The 13090-nt window shown below is 45.1% G+C and overlaps 1 non-coding gene across 1 annotated transcript; it reads right to left on the bottom strand.

Annotated features, from left to right (window-relative positions):
* Window positions 1–627: 627 nt before the first annotated feature.
* On the bottom strand, window positions 628–734 carry LOC111559592. Its single transcript, XR_002740721.1, has one exon. It is a non-coding gene; the product is annotated as a U6 spliceosomal RNA (small nuclear RNA).
* Between the last annotated feature and the right edge of the window lie 12356 nt (window positions 735–13090).

Genomic DNA, 13090 nt, shown 5'->3' on the forward strand with positions numbered 1-13090 from the left:
CTGTGGATGACCGTGAGCCTGAGGACCAGGTCTTGCAGAAGAGAGGCCAGGAATAGGTGAGGAGTCCATCTAGAAGGGGCTAGGTTTGATGCAGTGGCTGAGAGCTTACAGCTGTTCTCTGCCATTAAACTACTTCCTGAAAAATGAAAAAAAGGGAGTCCACAGTGGTGGCAGACTTTAAGGTGGCTCCCACGACCTCCAACCCACAGTGTTCATACCTGTATAATCCCTTCCCTTTGAGCGGGGGCAGGACCTGTGACTTGCTTCTAACCAGTAGAATATGGCAGAGGGGATGGATATCACTCCCATGACTATGTTATTTTATAAAAGACCGTCTTGCTAATGGAGTCTATGGCTGGAGATTCTCCTTGCTGGCCCAATGGAGTAAGTGGCCATGTGGAGGGATTGCAGGCATCCTTGTCTAGGAGTTGAGAATGCCCTCCCTCTGACAGCCAGCAAGAACCCAGGTCCCTCAGTTCTACGGCTGCAACGAAATGAATTCTGCCCCAACAACTTGAATGAACTTAGAAGTGGATTCTTTCCTAGTCAAGCATTCAGATGAAAATATAGCCCAGTCAGTGTCCTGATTGCAGGGTTGTGAGACCCCAAGCAGAAAGCCCAACTCAGCCATGCCCAGCTTCCTTCACAAATTTATGTGTCACCCTTGCACAGGGACCATGCTAATCTTCTCTGTATCGTTCCAATTTTAGTACATGTGCTGCCGAAGCAAGCATAGCCGTGCCCAGCTTCCTGACCCATGGAAACTGTGAACTAGAATATGTGTGCTGTTTTAATCCACTGACTTGGTGGTAATCTGCTACGGTAGCCACGGGAAACTAATATAGTCACACTGTGGGAAGGACCCAGAGGGGTTCTGAGGACTTGGAGGAAACAAGGGAAAAGGGAAAAAATAGAAGCAGGTCAAGGAGGCCACTGCTGAGGTGACAGAAGAAGGTTGGCTCAGGGCACTGCCCAGTTTGGGGCCCATGGGGAGCCACACACAGGCTCACATTTCATCTGGTCTACCTCTGGGGACCTTGGGCTTCTCACAAAATAAAGACCATCTCATATTGTCCCTCAAATTTGTGCAGGTGGGGAAGGGGTTCCAAATGCTGACATGCCCTGTGGGGTGGCATGTCTGCCTCCCAGAAGAGGTGCTATCCCATGGCAGAGACGAAAACTAGGCCCTGGGGCAGCATAAACCACTCGGCCGGAGGCAGGCCACACCTGCTTCTGTTCTGCATAGCAGACACAGGCCACTGGCTCTCCTCTGCTTCCAGGAAGCCCTCCCTGTTGTCTTACAGAGCTGTGTCGTTCATGGGTCTACAAGGAGAGAAAACTCTTCTATTCCTCCCTTGTCTTTCCCCCTTCTTGTACTCAGAACTCATACTACTTTCGACTATTCAGATATAATTCAGTGCTATTTTAGGTAAAATTTTGAGGGGAACCGAATCATATTTATACCCAGAAATACACCCCCCACACACCCCCACACACATGGACAGAGAATGTGAATGTGCATTACAGAATAATTGGGTCCTGTCTGTAGGTTCTTGTGTGAAAGATAATCATTACTTCAAGTAATTTGCTTAAAACCCTGCCTTGATTGCTTGTTATTACATGAAAGCCTGGTAAGGAACCCAAGATTTGCTCAGAAATGTAAAATGCAGAAGGTCCAAATCTTAGTGACCGACAGCCACTAGGAACCCTTACGGAAGCAAAAGAGCTGTCTCAGTAGCAATGAAAAGAAAAGCTCCTGAGAGCTTACGTAAGAGGTTAAATAAGAGTAAAAGCTCCTGTTTCGGGGGAGGAAATAAGGAGGAACTTATAATACTTATAATATGGCAGGCCCTCTGCCAAGCACCCAGTGCACTTTATCTCATGCAATCCTCACAATGACAACATGATAGAATAAATATTATCATCTGCAATTGAAGGAAAGAAGGAGAAACTTGGGCTTGGGCAGGTCAGAATGAGTGCCCAGCTGGACAGCTCCAAACCGAGGCCTCTCTCCACCACACTGGAAGACAGCAGGGCCAGCAAGACTCCAACTGTGTTCATTCTTCTCTTCCCCAACTTCAATACACAAATCCTGAAGATAGAGTCAAAACCTCCATGGCCACAAGAAAACTTTCCTTGGTTTTTGAAAGATCAGAGACTGTGCAGCAAGCAGTGTGCACGCACACTGAGAACCAGCTATGCCTGCAGCCCAGCACCTTCAGGAGTGCCCACCAATACAGAACCTCCCCCAGCAAGACACGGGCCCTGTGCTAGTGGAGATGGAGGCCGAAGTTGGGTCTGTCTCGTTCACCACGGCAAACTCAGTGCTGAGCACAGGCAATGTTTGTTAAACAACTGAATGAGTAAATGGATGGACAGATACATAAATGGATGGATGGATAGACAGACAGGTGGACAGAAGGAAAGGAATTGATTAATGGATGGATGAATGGATGTAAAAAAAACCCAAACTCCAGAGAGGGAGACAAACAAGTTTAGCTCATTCATTCATTCATTCATTCATTCTGAGAGAGAGAGAGAAGGCATGAGTGGGGGAAAGAGAGAGAGAGAGAAAATCCCAAGCAGGCTCTGCACTGTCATTGCAAAGCCTGATATGGGGCTCGAACTACGAACTGCGAGATCATGACCTGAGCTGATATCAGATGCTTAACTGACTAAGCCACCCAGGCACCCCAAGGTCAGCTCCTTTTAAATCACACTCTTCCTTTCTGGTCAGAGACCCCTGGGCATCCTAGACTTAAAAAGCAATGTCAGGGGGCGCCTGGGTGGCTCAGTCGGTTAAGCAGCTGACTTTGGCTCAGGTCATGATCTCGCGGTCCGTGAGTTCGAGCCCCGCATTGGGCTCTGTGCTGACAGCTCAGAGCCTGGAGCCCATTTCAGATTCTGTGTCTCCCTCTCTCTGACCCTGCCCCGTTCATGCTCTGTCTCTCTCTGTCTCAAAAATAAATAAACGTTAAAAAAAAATTAAAAAAAAGAAAAGCAATGTCAGTAAGGAATGGTTTTCCCCGTTATTGTTACCACCTCTAGCCAAGATGAATTTTAAAAGTGAAAGTAGGGGTGCCTGGGTAGCTCAATCAGTTGAGCTTTCGACTCTTGATCTTGGCTCAAGTGATGACCTCGAGGTTTGTGGGATCAGGCCCGGAGTCGCTGTCAGCAAAGAGCCTGTTTGGAATTTTCTCTCTCCCACTTTCTCTGCCCCTCCTCTGCTCACACATGCTCTGTCTCTCTCCCTCTTGCTCTCTCTCCCTCTCAAAATAAATAAATAAACTTAAAAAAAAATAAAAGTGAAAGTAGACAAAGGATGTTTATTTTATGAAGCATTAGTCAAAGGGTGTTTTTTTTTAAAAAACCGCCCAACTGAAAGACAGACATCATTCCTGTCATGTTGAATTCCTCAGACAGGGCCTCACATACTTAGTCCCTGAATGTGCATGTAGGGAGCTTGAGAAAAAGGCACATTTCAAGAGGTAAGCACAGAACCTTGCCATGGTCCTGCCCGAATACTAACAAATTAATAAATTAAGCCAAGCCAGGCCTGCAAAATGCCTAGCTAGACATCCAAATACCATGGCTCCGAGCCTCTCAGCCTTATCTGCATTCTTGAAGTTTAACCCAGGCCACTGGCAAGCTGGCTCCCAACAACTGATCTCGATAGTGAGATAGCAAATGGGGTAATAACCCCAAGCCTGCTCCCTGGATATGGAGTGTGCAGAGTGTGCAGTTCCAAGCATGAACATTTTCCTGCCCTCTTGCATGGAGCTGTGACCACGTCCTGCCACGTCTCCTGTCTACCAAGTGCATCCCTCCGAGGCCAAAGAAGCTGGAAAACAGGGAAGCAGGGGACATCATTAGTGAAAAAGGTTTCTTTGTTGCGAAGTCCCTTTGGGTAGGGACGTCTGCCAAACTGGCCACATGAAGCTGGGGATCAGCCATGGTGCTCAAGAGGGAAGCAAACAACGATATACAAAATTTTTTCCACTAGTCTTGATCCTTAGAGAAATCTCTTTCCAGATGTGGTTTTTCATCGGCTTCCTACTGAGAGACCTCAAGGCGCCTAAGCCACCTTCTGTACCATATGGATCATCTAATACAAACAGTGTCTAATGATAGCAACTCTCAGTTATCCAGAAGCTATTAATTTAGCGTGTGGGTTAGCCAGAACCTCAGCTTCCTCTTCCCCTCCGCTTCTTGCTTGGTTTGCACTGCCCTCCTGCTGCTCCCCAGAGGTGCTCCAAGCAAGGCTCAGTAGGCTGACTTTCTGTTGGCATCTGTGGGATTCTAAAAACTCAATGTCAGAACAGATCTTATCCCATTATCCATTCAAATCCTTTCATTTTCCAGATGAGGAAAATGAGGCACAGACGAGGGAAGTTAGTGGCTGAACTGGATCTCTTAATTTTTTAGTGTTTCTTTATTTATTTTGAGAGGGAGGGAGGGAGGAAGGAAAGGGGAGAGAGAGAGAGAGAGAGAGACAGAGAGAGAGAGAGAGAGAGAGAGAGAGAGAGAGAGAGAGAGAGAGAGAGAGAGAGAGAGAACAATCAGGGAGGGGCAGAGAGAGAGGGAAAGAGAGAATCCCAAACAGGCTCCATGATGTCAGCACAGAGCCCACTTCAGGGCTCCATCCCACAAACCTTGAGGTCATGACCTGAGCTGAAATTAAGAGTCACACACTCGGGGCGCCTGGGTGGCTCAGTCGGTTAAGCGGCCGACTTCGGCTCAGGTCACGATCTCACAGTCCGTGAGTTCGAGCCCCGCGTCAGGCTCTGTGCTGACTGCTCAGAGCCTGGAGCCTGCTTCCGATTCTGTGTCTCCCTCTCTCTCTGCCCCTCCCCTGTTCATGCTCTGTCTCTCTCTGTCTCAAAAATAAATAAGTGTTAAAAAAAAAAAAAGAGTCACACACTCAACTGACTGAGCCACCCAGGTGCCCCTGAACTAGATTTATAGTTCCCCATCATGCCTAGCTCCAGCTGAAAACATAATTGGGGTAAGAAAGGTGAAAACAGTGGTAACCAGGAAGTTTGGGGACTCATGTCTTCTTCATTCATCTATTCTTCACCCATTATCTCCCCACTTCCTATGTCAAGTTGAAAGATACAGGTGGGGGATGAGAATAGAAAATAGATTTCGTCTTGCAGAGCAAAGCTGATCAGTTGTCAGTGACTGCCTGGAGAGCTGTACAGAGAAGGACCTGGAATGGTCAGTGATGTCCTTCTTGGACAAAGGAGTGGAGAAGTACCAATAGCCACTGACTTGGACATGAAGACCACCGTAATCTGGTCTCATTTTACTCATCTAACCTCATTTCTCCCATCTCCCAAACAAGGTCCTCTCCTGGGGTGAGAATCTGGCTCCACCTTCCCACTGAACCACATCTGTGTCTTCCCTATGTCTGTTTTTTTTTTCTTTTGTGTTCTCCTGCGATTCTCTCCATTCATCGAATCAAATCACAACACCCATTTCTCTGCAGAGACTTCCCGACTACCACAGCCCACACAGAAATCATCCGCATTGTGACAGACCACCCAACTTAGCGTTTAATTACAGTCTTGCTCTGGGTTAGTTCCTTTGTGCCAGTCTTTTCTCCCCAACTAGATACCCCCAAGAATAGGGGGGGATGCAGTAAGTTTTCAATCATTGACATTAGAATCAATGTGAATAGCATGTAGAGTTTTAATTTTCAAATGTACGTGTGTATTTTATGACAGTGAGACAAAAAGCAGGATTTGGGGACCTCCTCTCCGTTTCTTCTTTCCTTCTCATTCATTCAGCCATGACCTCCTTCTAAACTCAATCATAGTGACATTCAAACAAAAGCAACATTTTCTAAAACTCAAACCCAGTGCACGCCTAAGCAAATTAGTTTGATATAAATTCTTGGCACTTTAATAAGTCAAGGGGAGAGATTATTAAGCCTTCCAAGTACAGTCTTTACTCAAGCTAAGCAGATGTTAACTGTCATTTATTCTAGGATTTAGTCCTCAGAACTTAGCAAGGAAGTCAGATATAGATAATATCCCTAAAACATTTTTGCTTTAGGTCTTTATCCAAAAATGTTGATAATTTCTTCCCCTTAGCAAAACCCACACATTTTTCTTAACAAAAAAAGAAAACACGACAATTATCACCGTATTATTTTGCATAAAAATAATACTAAATTGATGGATCATTTATATAGTGGCCATCTCTAAGAAACTCAGGAATTTGTGTGAGAGGTTTGGGACAGGAAAAATGAAAATTCAGGATCTTTTACTATCTATTAAGGCCTTCTCATGTATTTTTCTAATTTCTTTTCAGGTTAAAACATTCATGTTTCCCACTAGGACTGGTTGGTAGATAACTGAAGTCCCTTCCTCTCCACTGCCCACCAACATTCCTTCATTTTCCATTTTGAGTGAAAATGTCAACAGAACCTTTAAGCTGTTTTCCTGGACATGGCCTATGCTCCTTGAAATAAGTAGGGGGGCACCTGGGTGGCGCAGTCGGTTAAGCATCCGACTTCAGCCAGGTCACCATCTCGCGGTCCGGGAGTTCAAGCCCCGCGTCGGGCTCTGGGCTGATGGCTCAGAGCCTGGAGCCTGTTTCCGATTCTGTGTCTCCCTCTCTCTCTGCCCCTGCCCCATTCATGCTCTGTCTCTCTCTGTCCCAAAAATAAATAAATGTTGAAAAAAAAATTTTAAGAAGTAAGTAGGAAGCTCCCTTCAAACAAACCATGGTAAATCACCCAGCATCTCCACTGCCCTGGGCTTGGGTAGGTTTCTCATGTAAACTCAGCTTTTTAGGGTTCAAAAATCTTAGCTTATTTTAGAGAGAGAGAGCAAGTGAGGGAGAGGGATAGAGAGGGAGAGAGAGAATTTTTTAAGTTTATTTATTTATTTTGAGAGAGAGTGAGCGAGCATGTGCAAGTGAGCGGGGGAGGGGCAGGGAGAGAGAATCCCAGGCAGGCTCTGCACGGTCAATAGAGTCCAGTGAGATACTCGAACTCATGAACCACGAGATTATGACCTGAGCTGAAGTCGTATGTGTAACCACCTGAGCCATGCAGGCACCCCAGAGAGAGAAACTTAAGCAGGTTCCACGCTCACCACGGAGCCCACTGTGGGTTCGATCCCACGACCCTGGGATCATGACCTGGGCCGAAATCAAGAGTCGGACACTGAATTGCCTGACCCACCCAGGTGTCCCTCAAAATCTTAGTTTTGAGCGATGGGCCAGTTCAGCCTGTCCACATCATGAACAGCCGGGGAGAAGAAAGGAAGGCCTCTCACACTGGGCCAGAACTGAGGAGCCTGATGGAGGACTTGTCTGCACACACCCACCACCCACAGCCCAGGGACACACGAGGGACCCAGGCTCCCTGGAGGTGGTGGGGGCAGGGCATTTGAGGAAAAGGCCAAGAAGTCAGGACTCTGAGCCCACCTTGACCCAAAGTCAGAGCTCCCGTGCTTTAGTCTACACTGTGGTACACGCCCAGGTTCTGAGTGACTGGATTACGTTAAAAGGTCCTTCTGCTTTTAAAGATGGGGCAACTACTGACCTAATGAATGCCTCATTGCCTTAGAATTCCAGGGTACCCAAGGTACTGAAAGCACCTTTTAACCTTGGGAGCAGTAAGATATGGAAGATATAGAAACTAGGAACAAAGATTATCTGTGTCACTTTTTCTCCAAAAGATTAAAAAAAAAAAAAGTATGAGGGTAAAACTTTAACGAACATTTGCTGAGAAGTCTGCTTAACAACGTAGTCTTACAGATTTTTGTTTTCCAGAGTCTGATAATTTCAGAGACAAACATTTTTGGAATCAATGGAAACTTCTTATCATACCAGGTAAGAGCATTGAAAACAAATAAAAGTCAAAGCACAAAAACCTTTCCAAGCCACCATCACCATCATCTCACTTCTAAAAAGGGAATATTTAGCACCAAAGACATGAGGAGGACGTAAAATCAGAAAAGAGGACAGTCCTTGAAATGAAAGAGATTTAGTTCCCTGAAAAGTGCAGCACATGGCCCCTTTCTTGCCATGGTCAGGTGGAAATGCCATCAGGGCCCGGTCCCTGGAACCTATCCTTCTAGGGTGGTGGGAGATTCACAGAGGAGGGAGAAGACCTGGGTCACAGAGGCCCACGTGTGTTTCCCAGACCCTTCTCCCTCTCCTGTGACTGGCTGGAGGGTCTCTGAGTGTCTGAATGTCTGGAGCCTTGCTCGCTCATTCTGTCAAGTCTGGCCGGAGTCTGGGAGCCAGCGTGGCAGTGTTTGTGGAGCCAAAGTGGAGATTAAGTCATGTTTTAGAGGTGACCTCTGTCCACCCTTTCTGCAGTCATCCCCTCCCCTCTGGGCCTCACTCCCCAGCAACTCCCCACCTAGATGCTTTTGTCCTAGATGAGCCCCTCCCTGCTAACACAAGACCCAACACGGTCTGGTCCGCACACCCACCATCACCTTCCGACCCCCCCCCCACCCCCACGGTTGCTTTCTCCTCAAATGGACCTGGTCTTTGTTGTTGTAATTAGGTTATCTCTGCCTTAGGGACCTAAGGGACAGTCCCCAGCAGCTCTGGCTGGAAAGGCAGGTCGCATAATCCCTGTTATCAAGAGGCTTGTCATTTAGCATGTAGATCAACTAATTCTTTCGATACCAGGGGAGCAATTGTGCATCTTAATATTGATTTTTTTTGAGATACAATCGCCTACATTCCTGAGTCAGACTCACTTACTGAAGCTAAAAGGTTCCACTTACTATATTATGAAACTACCCCCACCCCCATCACACACTCCATCCCAATTTAATGTTACAAAATTGGACAAATCTGAAGGGCTTTGTGTTTTTCCACTTGGTCCAATTTCAGAATGAGCATCCAATCAGAAAAAATAATCCTGGCTCTTCTAAGACAGCACGTGTTTGTCTTTGGGGTAGGGGGGGCATATTCTGCCATTCCTCACTGCCCACCCAACTGATGCACACTTCCTGTGCTCCCCAAACTTTGCAGTGCAGTGATGTTGGGCCCTTAATTTAATGAAGCCAGCTTATCAGATTTCTATGTTTCATGATGAATTGGGAAGCTGGGCTTTCAAATTAAGCCGGGGGCATTTTCTTCTTAAATCCCCTTCCAGGGCAGTGAGAGGCAGAGAAAGAAAAATCCGAGCTACCGCCTCAAGAAAAAGTGCTACCTCCTCAAAGGCCAAAGATGCACTCAGATTTGGGACAGGCAGAGTTGTAGATTCCATATTATGAAAGAGTATGAGGCAAAGCAAGTAGCAGCCAAGAGCAATATAAATTTTGTTCTATCCAGAAAGTTCAATGTCCCTGAACCCAAGGGTGCCTGCTGCAATAGAGCACATCATCACCATTGGAATCCCAATCAACGACGACTCTTTCCACCACTTACTAAGGATCAGCCATGGGTTTGGCACTGTGTTGCAGAGTGTGCTGTATCTTTTACGCACATGGTCCCGCTTCATCCTCACAGCAAGCTTGTGAGGTGTGTTCTATTAATCATTCCCATCCTACAGATAAAACTACCGAGGCCAGGAAAGTTTATGCGAGTTGCTCAAATTCCTGAAACCAACAAGTAGCAGAGGCAGTTTCCAACCCAAGGCTGCCCAACTCCTAAACGTGTAGGCCTACTACAAAACTGCTCTTCATGTTCTGCGAGTTACTAAGGGGTGCCTTCATTTATTCCACTAGCTGTGCGTTCATTTGGAGATGATTGCTCATCTTCCAGGTCCTAGGCGCCAAGGAGAGAAAAGAACATACAGTGCAGGACAGGAGACAGAGAAAAGTAAACAAATACTGTACCATCAAATAAAGTGATGCCTTTCTTCCATCGGGAGGGACTTTGGAGAGGGTCTTAAAGATTTCATAGGAGATTTTAGAGTATATGTTGTTTTCTTTTGAAATTCCATGTAAATGATTAGATGCTTAAGAGAGAATGGGGAAAGAACTGAGCTAAGAGAGTCTCATAAGTCCATTCAGTACACAAGCGAATGTGGTCATGTTACTTCCCTTTGTATTTATGTGAAATCTTCTATCTTGTGGGCTCTATGTGCATATTGATGTTTTACTGACTGCGAAGTGAAATTAATCTTCAACCAGGAGAGCAAATGTAGCAGACTTCAAAAAAATTCTCAGCAGAGATCTGCATTGCACTGGGGACAAGATATTAACATATGACTTCTTTGTAGTTACTCTGTGCTTAAGGAAGGAAGAGTTATATTTACTTTTTTTTTTTAATTTTTTTTTTTTAACGTTTACTTATTTTTGAGACAGAGAGAGACAGCGCATGAACGGGGGAGGGCCAGAGAGAGAGAGAGACACAGAATCTGAAACAGGCTCCAGGCTCTGAGCTGTCAGCACAGAGCCCGACGCGGGGCTTGAACTCACGGACCGTGAGATCATGACCTGAGCCGAAGTCGGCCGCTTAACCGACTGAGCCACCCAGGCGCCCCTATATTTACTTTTTTTTAAGTGTATTTATTTATTTTGAGAGAGATTGAGAGAGAGAGAGAGAGAGACAGACAGACAGACAGAGGCAGAGAGAGGGAGGGAGAGAATCTGTCAGTGCAGAGCCCAACGCAGGGCTCAATCTCACAAACTGAGAGATCACGACCTGAGCCGAAATCAAGAGTCAAAGGCTTGGGGTGCCTGGGTGGCGCAGTCGGTTAAGCGTCCGACTTCAGCCAGGTCACGATATCGCGGTCCCGGAGTTTGAGCCCCGCATCAGGCTCTGGGCTGATGGCTCAGAGCCTGGAGCCTGTTTCCGATTCTGTGTCTCCCTCTCTCTCTGCCCCTCCCCTGTTCATGCGCTGTCTCTCTCTGTCCCAAAAATAAACGTTGAAAAAAAAAAATAAAAAAAAAAATAAAGAGTCAAAGGCTTAATCCATTCAGACACCCAAGTTATTTACTTTTTGTTGTGTAATCATAATGTAGTGTGTGGTTAAGCACTGTTATAGATTTCTGTCCTAAAAGTTCTTTTATTGTATTGGTTTTGCTTACTTCTCTCTCATACTATTGAACGACCCAGTCTTTGTGGAACAACTCAAGGGCCTAGTTCAGTGTCTGGACCACAGGAGGTGCTCAAGAAATGTTTGTTAAAATAGAAAATTGAATGCATGAATTAATTTTAGTGTCTGTACAACTTCTCCTAGAAACAAATGATATACCCATTGTAGTGTGGGTACATACTATGACCATATCATACTTTCTGGAACACTCCTGATTTGAAATATTCTCTTGTCCTCACCAACCATCAAAATGGCCATTTTAATATTTGAGCACCATCTATCAGCTTACTTCTTGTGCCCCAAAACAATTACCAAGATTATTTGTCAGAATCATGTGTCTCATTGCTCTTTTTGGGAAACAAGGTTGCCACAATAACAGATAAACTATGTTCTTGAATGAGAAGGTAGACACCATTAGGGGGTGTGAAAATGAAGAGCCGTAAGTACAATCCATCAATTTGGGTTCTAAGAGTTTTTGGTGTTCTCATTAAGTAAGAAGAATACATGATACAATTTATTCATTTATTAGCAAACACTATCAAATGTTCTGAGAATACTGAACATGTGTTACGTAAAGTTTTGGTGAGAATCTGATGGAAAATACTTGACTTGTCAGCCTTGTTGATCACTACATTTATAATTGTCGAACATGAATTCTGTTATTTTAGAGGCTTAGATGTTAAAGCACAATATAGTAGTACTAAGGGAGAACTCCAGGCCTATACCAGACATTTGTCATATTCTTACCGGCCCATCAACTTTGAAATGACCTCCCATTACTAACTGAAATACCTATGTTTCCCAGTATAGAAGTTAGAACTGAAGTGACTTAGCCTTTTTGCAGCTAGAATACAGCATGTGACCCAAGTGCCCACCAATCAAGGACATTTGGGAGAGACTTCCTTCCAAAAGATCCTGTTGCACAAATGGCTTCAAAATAGGTGGAAGAAGCTGGTGCAGTAAAAGTGAATCTCAGGCGCTTAGTGCTCGGCAGTGGCAGAGTCAGTGACTTCCTGGCAGGCCACTCTGTCTGCAGGGTTTGGGTATTGCTTCTGAAGGGGGGTTTCCAGCTCCTTCCTCTAGCCTTCCCCCCAGGTTCTGTGAGTTTCCTCGTATCCTTCAATAAACCCTTCTTCTGCTGAAACGTGTTCAATGAACACATTGCTTCGCAAGTAGGACCAGGGACTGTTACAAAAGATGACATCTGATCATGAAAATAATCTTGACATTCACAGTGAGTACATCATCTGGGAAGTCCAGGCTGATCTTTGAGTGTGTCTGTGTGTGCCTGAACAATGGAGTGTGAAGTCAAACTAGTTTAATCAGACAGAAATCCTGGCATCTGTTTGTTGGAATATGATTATGGGGGTTTTTGTTGTTGTTGTTGTTGTTGAATATATTACTATTACTTACTCAAACTGCTTGGAAGATAGTCCTGAGTTTCCTGTTAATTACAAAAACATTGATTTGGAATAAGCAAATGGTTATACATCTGTAAGACCTTTGTATGAGTTTGCTTGGGCTGCTATAACAATATACCCCAGTCGGGGTGGCTTAGACAACAGAAATTTATTTTCTCACAGTTTTGGAGGCCAGAAGTCCAAGATCAAGCCCAAGATTAGGAGTCAACAGGTTTAGTTTCTTCTGAGGCTTCTCTCATCAGCTTGAAGACGGCCTCCATCTCTGTGTCCTCGCATGGTGTGTCCCCTGTGCACATGTGTGCTAATCTCTTGCGATAAGGACAGCAGCCATATTGGATCAGCGCCCATACATATGAACTCATTTTACGTTAATTACCTCTTTAATGGCCCTATCTCCAAATACAGTCACATCCTGAAGCCCTGGTTGTTAGGATTTAAGCATATGAATTTGTGGGGAAGAGGACACATTTCAGCTCATCGCACTTATGTTCATCTAAATTTTTTAACTCTAAGGCTGATTTGGGGAAGCTAATTCAAAAAGGTACCACTACTTCTGTTTAGTTTAACATATGTGTTTATAGTAGAATAATACGTTGGTTATTACATAAAAACTCCATTTTAGAAAACAAGGTTAGACCTCTGTTTCCCC

The sequence above is a fragment of the Felis catus genome, chromosome A2 (assembly GCF_018350175.1).
Source record: "Felis catus isolate Fca126 chromosome A2, F.catus_Fca126_mat1.0, whole genome shotgun sequence".
Classification (NCBI taxonomy): Eukaryota; Metazoa; Chordata; class Mammalia; order Carnivora; family Felidae; genus Felis; species Felis catus.